The sequence below is a fragment of the Helianthus annuus genome, chromosome 9 (assembly GCF_002127325.2).
Source record: "Helianthus annuus cultivar XRQ/B chromosome 9, HanXRQr2.0-SUNRISE, whole genome shotgun sequence".
Taxonomy (NCBI): Eukaryota; Viridiplantae; Streptophyta; class Magnoliopsida; order Asterales; family Asteraceae; genus Helianthus; species Helianthus annuus.
The window spans coordinates 136,213,048-136,221,846 of NC_035441.2; positions in this window are offsets into that span (position 1 = coordinate 136,213,048).

The window sequence follows — 8,799 nt, forward strand, 5'->3', positions numbered from 1 at the left end:
CCACATTCAAAGTTTTTTATTTTTCGAATTAGTCCCTCATAGTCAACGTTTGATTTCATTAGGGTTTAGTACACGTGTCAACACATCATTGGATGTGATTTTACGAGGTGTTACATTAAGAAAGTATATAGAATATTATGCATATGTGATTTATAATTACACATGCTTGCATACACTTAAAACACCCAAAAACATGCTTAACTATGTGTTTTGCGCACCAAATAACCAACAAAACAACCACAAGGACCAAAAAATGAAATTTCCCTCCTCCTAACTTCCCAACCAACTCATTTAAAACCCCCAACCACTTATCCCACTTATAAATACCAACCCCTAACACCTTCTAAACACTTTCACCATGTAACGCCTCGCTTTTGTTACTTTCCTTATTTAGCAAGTTTGTTTGTACTTTCCACTTGTGGAAACTTGTACTCCCTTGTAATCTTATTTCATTTCAAACGTTGTAATCCGAGACTTGAATCATAATGAAAACTCGATCCTTTATACACGTGTGTTATTCATATTATGTAAATACTTATTAAATATTCATAATACATGCATACTTGATACAATGTATACGCAATTCATGCTTATTATACATGCAAAATTCATTTATACATTCATTTATTTATGCATTACACTTATACATTGCCCTTACACGCTTAAAACGCTTAAAACCAATAAAATACGTAAATTCAAAACTCGAGCGTAAGGGACTGGTCCCTCTCGCACGAGAGGACCCAGTCGTCCCAAATTCCCACTCGTCCCAAATCCTACTCGTCCCAAACCACACCCTCAGTCTATAAATACCAGCTCATTTCCTTCATTTCAAACCTTCACAACTCCAAACATTTCTCTCAAATCTGACTTCGAGCATTTCTTGGAGTTTGTCTCAGCCACTTCAAAGTGAGTTTGATACTCACTAACACTCTCTTTTCTTCTACTTTCTTCCATTTTTATAAACTTTTACAAGATTCTTCACAAATCCTTCACTTGGTTTCTCAGATTTGCAATGCTAACTGATACTAACTCTCAATTCGTTGAGGACCAAGCAGGAAGTGAAGATAATCTTTCAAACTTATTGTAAACGAACTTTCTGGCTTTGAACTCGGCCGAATCAGTGACTCTCTGAGCTCACAAGCTAAGTCAATGGCTAAGGTTTCATGTTAGAGTCAATTCCAGCCGAGAAGGTAATCAGTTCAACCAAAACCGAACTGATTTCACCTTGAAACAGCTCCAATCCTCTGAAATGATGGCCCACTCGCCCGAGAGGATAACCCTCTCGCACGAGAGGGGACTCTTGTCGTCCAATAGACTGTTTCGCTACATTCCGACGATTCTAAGTGTTAAATGATCATCCAGATCCCTATTTTCAATATAGATGATTCTAGAATATTAGTGTGTGATCTGTAGGAGCCTTGGCTTCCAATCTAGTTCCACCACCTCACTTAAACTCGTAAAACGAACACTCAAACAATCTCCTAGACCTAGAACAAGTTAACCCCGTCCAGCCTCTGACACTTAGTTAATTATTTCCATGTCGTGTTTGCACACTTGGGTTGTCCTTGTTTGGTAGTTTGTTTAATATTTACATTCTGTATTCCTATCTCCATATTCATGACCAACCGGTCAGTTAACTAAGTTAACTGATTTGTGCTTTGGTGAATAATAACGAGGTTATTACCTCCATGCATGACTTCTGTGAACCTTATGAGCATTCTAGACTGATATTGTACTAATATTATAACTAAATAACTTAACAGAAATCACGAACATAACTTATTAATAGTTAAAACGTTCATATGAGAATCGGTTCACCAAACAGTCCCTCTTGTAAGACAGGGTGATACCACTCATGCGAATGGCCTATCGTCCGAACAGTTTGTCACACCCCCAAAATCCACCTGCGGATAACACCCGCTTCGAGGGCGTGACTGACCAGGATCCAGCCACCAATTATACCGAGTACTTAAGTTGATAACAAAAGTAATACTTGCTATTCATAAGCTTAGCAAATATTAAGTTCAGAGTTTAAAGTTTTAAGTTCAAAACAGTAATAAGTAGCGGAAGCATAAGTAAGGTAGTTTAAAACAAAGTTCATGATTCAAAATAAGGTAACACCCAACACAAGGGTGAACAGACACTACACGTTCCCAAGCTGCAAGCTCCTTCGTCACTGGTTACCTGCAAAGCATGCAGTAAGGGGGTCAACAATAATGCTCAGTGAATTCACTAGTTGTCCAGTTTTAATTACCAAAAACTTTGTTTCACCGGTTAAATTATCCGTTTATACATGCCCTGGGGAGCTACCCCAAAAGTTAGCGACTAAACTGTTTTTCCAATACCGAACACTAGGTAACCGTTGCGTATCCGCAGGATGCCCCGATGTCAATGTTCTATCATCATTGACGGATTTCTGAGTACATTAGTTCACGACCGATCCCAAACCAGGGCACGGTGTGAGGCTGGTAAACACCTAAATAGCGCTATCAACTAATAACCCGTTCGCCTAACCCGGCGACTAATCGGTATTTGTAGTAGGGACTTGAGTGATAGAGTTTCGTTTAGTGCCGTTAGTTGCAATCCGTATAAACAGTAATTAACCAAAAGGTTTCCCAATACCCGGGAAGGAAAAGTAAGTTTTGTTCCCAATAACTAGGGAAAGTATGTAAATGGTATCCCCTTTTACCAGGGGATAGGGTTGTTAGTCTCGTGTCCCAAACCACCGGGACGCATGCTTTTAAGTTGTGAACTCACCTTGGGTTGCTCGGTAGGTTTAGGTTACTTGTCAATCACGTTGGTCACCACGTCCTAACATGGTTACCGGTATAGGTCAGGTTCGGTGTACAAGCATTCACGTAAAACACATATAGGCACGTAACTAACACGTATCAAGCATATAAGTAAACAGTGGGTTACTGGGCCGGCCTAAGTAATTAAGCAGTCAACAGCAACACATAATCCAGTCAACAGATAGTCCAAGTTAAACACATATGGGCCCAGTAACCAAAATGAACAGCCCACTCGCAACCAGCTGGTCTCGAGTCGCAACCAGGTGGTTTCGGCTTGTCACGCTGTGGTTGCGAGTCGTAACCGTGGTCTCGAGTCATCATGCTGTGGTTGCGAGTCGCAACCGACGTAGTCTCGAGTCGCAATCACGTGGTTTCGACTTGTCATGCTTTGGTTGCGAGTCGCAACGGTGTGGTTTCGAGTCGGAATGCTGTGGTTGCGAGTCGTAATGCCGTCGTTGCGAGTCGTAATCTGTCACTTTCATGTACACGTGATGATGCAGATATGACAGTCCAAATTGTACCAAGAATTCAGGCCCATATAAGGAAACAACCAATAAGATTTCTACAAACACTTTTCCTCATTTGACCATTAAACCATATAGATCAAACTTTGCCATTTTTACATCTTCAAACCATATTCAAACAAGTTCATGTAGTGTTCATAGTTTTCTAGGGTTTTTATATCCAACAAAACCATATATTCATGAACCAAAAATCACATATTTTGACAAGATCATGATGCTAAACAAGAAAACATACATTATATAGCCGAAAATCTTATGTTAAACATCAACATTTTGCAAGAAACAAAGAAGTATAGTTTGGTTGGCCATAATCATTCTTAATCTACCATTTCTAGTTACTTTAAGCATGTTTAGCAATTTTTCATACACAAGGTTTAACACACATAATCCAACTTTACAATCATCCAAAAATCATGTGTAACAATTTTTAACTAACCATCTTCTAGTTCATACAATATACTTAAATCTTATGCACATAGTAACAACACTAACCGGTTGTGAAGAAGGAGGATGAGCCGAAAGAAAGGAAGAAAATGAGAGAAGATGAAGTGTCCGAGTGATGGTCTTGACCGAGTGTCTTGTCCGATATCCTTGCTTGAACCGAGATCAAGGAGAAGGAAAGTGGTGTTTGTAGAGGGTTTCTAGTGAGAGAGATTAGAAGAAGTGTTGGTGTGTAAAATGAAGCAAGTGGGGAAAAGGGTGGGATTTATACAAGGGGTCACGAGTTGGGCTTGGGGGTTTCGGCCCAACCGGTTTCGGCTCACTAGGCCCACTCGAGACCGAGTGGCCCACTCGCAACCGCCCGGTTGCGAGTCATGGTCTCGGGTCGTGGTCTCGACTCTTATATATACATATAATACATACATACATCACATGTCATGCACAAATCACGTTTCCATTTAATAATATATATATACACACAAAATATTACAAGGTGATCGTTCGGAAAAACCTCGAGTGTCACATTATCCCCAAGTTTTAAGAACTTTCGTCCCGAAAGTTGAAGCAGCCACTGCCAAGCTAGCGTGTTTTAACGGGGTGTCACATCATCCCCCCGTTAGTTTGGAATTTCGTCCCGAAATTCGGTTGTAGCTTCAGTGCTGGGGTTTTCGTTTGGGAATAACTGGGGATACTTGGACTTCATCTGGTCCTCCCGCTCCCAGGTAAACTCTGGGCCGCGCCGTGAGTTCCAACGAACTCGCACAAGGGGTATCTGGCTACGTTTGAGGGTTTTGATCTCTCGATCCGTGATCTCAATCGGTTCCTCAGTAAAGTGTAGCTGTTCATCAATCGTCAGTTCCTTAAAAGGAATTACAAGTGTTTCATCCGACAAACACTTCTTCAGGTTAGATATGTGAAATACGTTGTGCACTGCACTCAGCTCTGCAGGCAGGTTTAATCTATAAGCAACCTTACCGATTTTCTCGGTAATTTCGAACGGTCCAACATACCGTGGATTCAGCTTGCCCCGTTTACCGAAACGGACCACACCCTTCCAGGGTGAGACTTTAAGTAGAACCCGGTCCCCGACCTGGAATTCTAACGGTTTCCTACGCTTATCGGCGTAGCTTTTCTGACGGTCACGAGCTGCCGCCATGCGTTGCCTGATCTGGGAAATCTTTTCTGTTGTGTCTACCACTAGTTCTGGGCCTGTGAGTTGACTGTCACCTACTTCCGCCCAGCAAAGAGGTGATCGGCATTTACGACCGTACAATGCCTCAAAAGGTGCCGCCTGAATGCTAGTGTGGTAGCTGTTGTTGTAGGAGAATTCCACCAGCGGCAGATGCTTCTCCCAGTTCTTGCCAAAATCGATCACACATGCTCTAAGCATGTCTTCCAGGGTTTGGATGGTGCGTTCGGACTGCCCATCCGTTTGCGGGTGATAAGCGGTGCTCATGTCCAAACGTGAGCCAAAGGATTTGTGCATAGCTTGCCACAACTCGGAAGTAAAACGAGCGTCTCGGTCGGAAATAATAGAAGTTGGCACCCCGTGCCTGGAGACTACTTCCTTCAAATAGATTTCTGCCAAGGTAGAAAACTTGTCCGTTTCCTTAATGGCCAAAAAGTGTGCAGACTTAGTCAATCGATCTACTATCACCCAAATAGTATCATTCCCGCGTTGAGATCTAGGTAGCCCTGTAACAAAATCCATGGAAATCTGCTCCCATTTCCACTTCGGGATTTCTGGTTGCTGGAGTAAGCCTGCTGGTTTCTGATACTCGATCTTGACTCTTGCGCAGGTCAAACATTTGCCAACATAGGCTGCTATGTGGGCTTTCATGCCAGGCCACCAGTAAGTGGTCCTTAAGTCGTGGTACATCTTATCTGAACCAGGATGTACTGAATAACGGGACTTATGGGCTTCGTCCATCACAAGTTCTCGTAGATCTCCGTAAAGTGGGACCCAAATGCGCCCTGCCACATAGTAGGCGCCGTCTTCTTTTTGCTCTAACTGTTGTCTTGATCCTCGCAGGGACTCAGCCCTGATGTTTTCCGGTTTCAAAGCTTCAATCTGAGCATTTCGGATCTGGGTAGGGAGACTAGACTGGATGGTAAGTTGTAATGCTCGCACGCGCTTTGGTACAGTGTCTTTCCGGCTGAGGGCGTCCGCCACAACATTGGCCTTGCCCGGATGATACTTGATGGCGCATTCATAATCATTCAGAAGTTCAACCCATCGACGTTGTCGCATGTTTAACTCCTTCTGCTTAAAGATATGCTCGAGACTCCTGTGATCGGTGTAAATGGTGCACTTGGTACCGTACAGGTAATGTCTCCATATCTTAAGCGCAAATATCACCGCTCCCAGTTCCAAGTCGTGTGTTGTGTAATTCCTTTCATGTGTCTTAAGTTGTCGAGAGGCGTAAGCAATAACTTTCTCGCGTTGCATCAACACGCAACCGAGCCCATGAATAGACGCATCGCAGTAGACCACAAAGTCGTCAGTGCCTTCAGGTAACGAGAGAATAGGAGCACTGCAGAGGTTATCCTTAAGCCTCTGAAAAGCAGATTCCTGTGCTTCATTCCACTTGTAGGTGACGCCTTTCTGAGTGAGCGTAGTGAGGGGTTGTGCAATCTTTGAGAATCCTTGAATGAATCTGCGGTAGTAACCTGCCAATCCTAAGAATTGGCGAACTTCAGTCGGAGTCTTAGGGGTAGGCCAATTCTTTATAGAGTCGATCTTAGCTGGGTCGACGTGGATTCCATCCTTGTTAACCACGTGCCCAAGGAAATGGACTTCTCGAAGCCAGAAGTCGCATTTCGAGAACTTGGCGTACAGTTGCTCATTGCGAAGGAGTTCGAGGATAAGGCGTAGGTGCTGTTCATGCTCTTCCTGACTTTTCGAGTAGATCAAGATGTCGTCTATAAACACGATCACAAATTTGTTGAGGTAGGGTTTGCATACCCGGTTCATGAGGTCCATGAATACTGCAGGGGCGTTGGTCATTCCGAAGGGCATAACGAGGAATTCATAATGACCATAACGAGTTCTGAATGCAGTCTTGGAAATATCTTCACTACGGACCCTTAACTGATGGTAGCCTGATCGCAGGTCAATCTTGGAATAGTAGCTCGATCCTTGCAACTGATCGAATAGGTCGTCGATTCGAGGGAGAGGGTAACGATTCTTGATGGTAACCTTGTTCAGCTCACGATAGTCAATACACATTCGGAACGTGCCATCCTTCTTCTTAACAAAGAGTACCGGTGCTCCCCAGGGTGACGAACTAGGACGGATAAACCCTTTATCCAATAGTTCCTGTAGTTGTGCCGAGAGTTCCTTCAATTCTGCGGGGGCTAATCGATAAGGTGCACGAGCTATAGGCGCTGCTCCGGGAGCTAGCTCGATTTGGAATTCGACCTGACGATGGGGAGGGAGTCCAGGTAATTCCTCAGGAAATACCTCGGGGTAGTCACGCACTACTGGAAAGTCTTCAATCCTCTTTTCCTTTTCCTGCGTGTTGGTAACAAGTGCTAAGATAGCGGTGTGCCCTTTTCGTAAACACTTCTGGGCCTTCAAGAAAGAAATAACGCCGGAGATTTCTCCACTTTTGCCACCTTGTACAATGAGAGGTTTGCTAGAACGGCGAGGAATACGAACTGCTTTCTCTTGACAGAGGATCTCAGCGCGATGCTTGGATAACCAATCCATACCAATAACGACGTCGAAGCTTCCGAGAGTAACAGGGAAAAGATCGATACTAAATGTCTGACCAGACAACTCTAGTTTGCAACCCTTGACAACGTGTGAGGCCTCGATGTTTCTACCATTAGCTAACTCGACAGTATGAGGAGAACTTAGTAACGAAAGCGGATGCTTAAGCTTCTTACTAATACGTAGGGATACATAACTAGCATCGGCACCAGAATCAAATAACACAGAAACATAACGATCATCGAGTAGGAACTTACCCGTCACAACATTGGGGTCATTCCTTGCTTCACCAGCTCCAATCACGAAAGCTCTTCCTCTAGCACCATTCCCAGCATTGTTGTTCTGATTGTTGTTCCCAGCTCCCTGATTATTGTTGCGGTTCTGATTCAGTTCAGGACAATCCTTCTTAAAGTGCCCCTCAGCTCCACACTTAAAACATGCCCGGTTGTTTCCCTGCTGCTGTTGCTGTTGGGGTTGCTGCTGGTTCTGTCTAGCTGGGAACTGACTTCTACAATCCTTGGCCTCATGCCCCATTTTGTTACATCGCTGACACTGGCCCTTCACACACTGCCCGCTGTGATGTCGATTGCACTTGTTGCACTTGGGGTGGTTTCCACGATAGCCACCCTGTTGTTGAGCGCCCTTGTTGTTTTCGGTTTTCCTTTGCTGTGCCGGGGCCTGAGTGGAGTTAGCATCCTTGCTTTGACTTCCTTCCCACTTACGCTTGTTGTCACTAGAAGTTCCGACAGTAGCACTGATCCTTTTGGGCAACCTGCCCTCCTCTACGGCCTGATCAGTAAGTTTGTGAGCAAGTCGAACAATCGGCTGAATGGTAGTGTGGTTGGCTGAAGTGACATGGCTTCGAATTTCTGGAGCCAAACCCTTGATGTACAGTTCAATCCTTCGGTACATTGGTCGAGACATGTTTGGGCAAAGAGCAGCATAATCATTGGACAACTTGGTGTAGGTCTCAATTTCCGACCCAACCATCTTGAGCTCATAGTACTCATTCTCAAGTTTGTGGATGTCATCCCGGTGACAGTAGTCATCCTTAATCATATCCTTGAAATCCTCCCACGCAGTAGCATTTGCAGTTTCCAATCCAAACATCTGAATCTGCGCCTTCCACCAAGAAAGCGCGCTCCCTTCAAGCGTAGCAGTAGCAAACTTCACCCAGTTCGCAGGGGGACACTCGCAAACAGCAAAAACAGCTTCAATTTTCTCAATCCAATGCAGAAGACCTATGGCACCCTCGGTGCCGTTGAAAGGGAGAGGCTTGCAATCCATGAAAGTTTTGAAAGTACACACTGGTGGTTGCGCAGGTGCA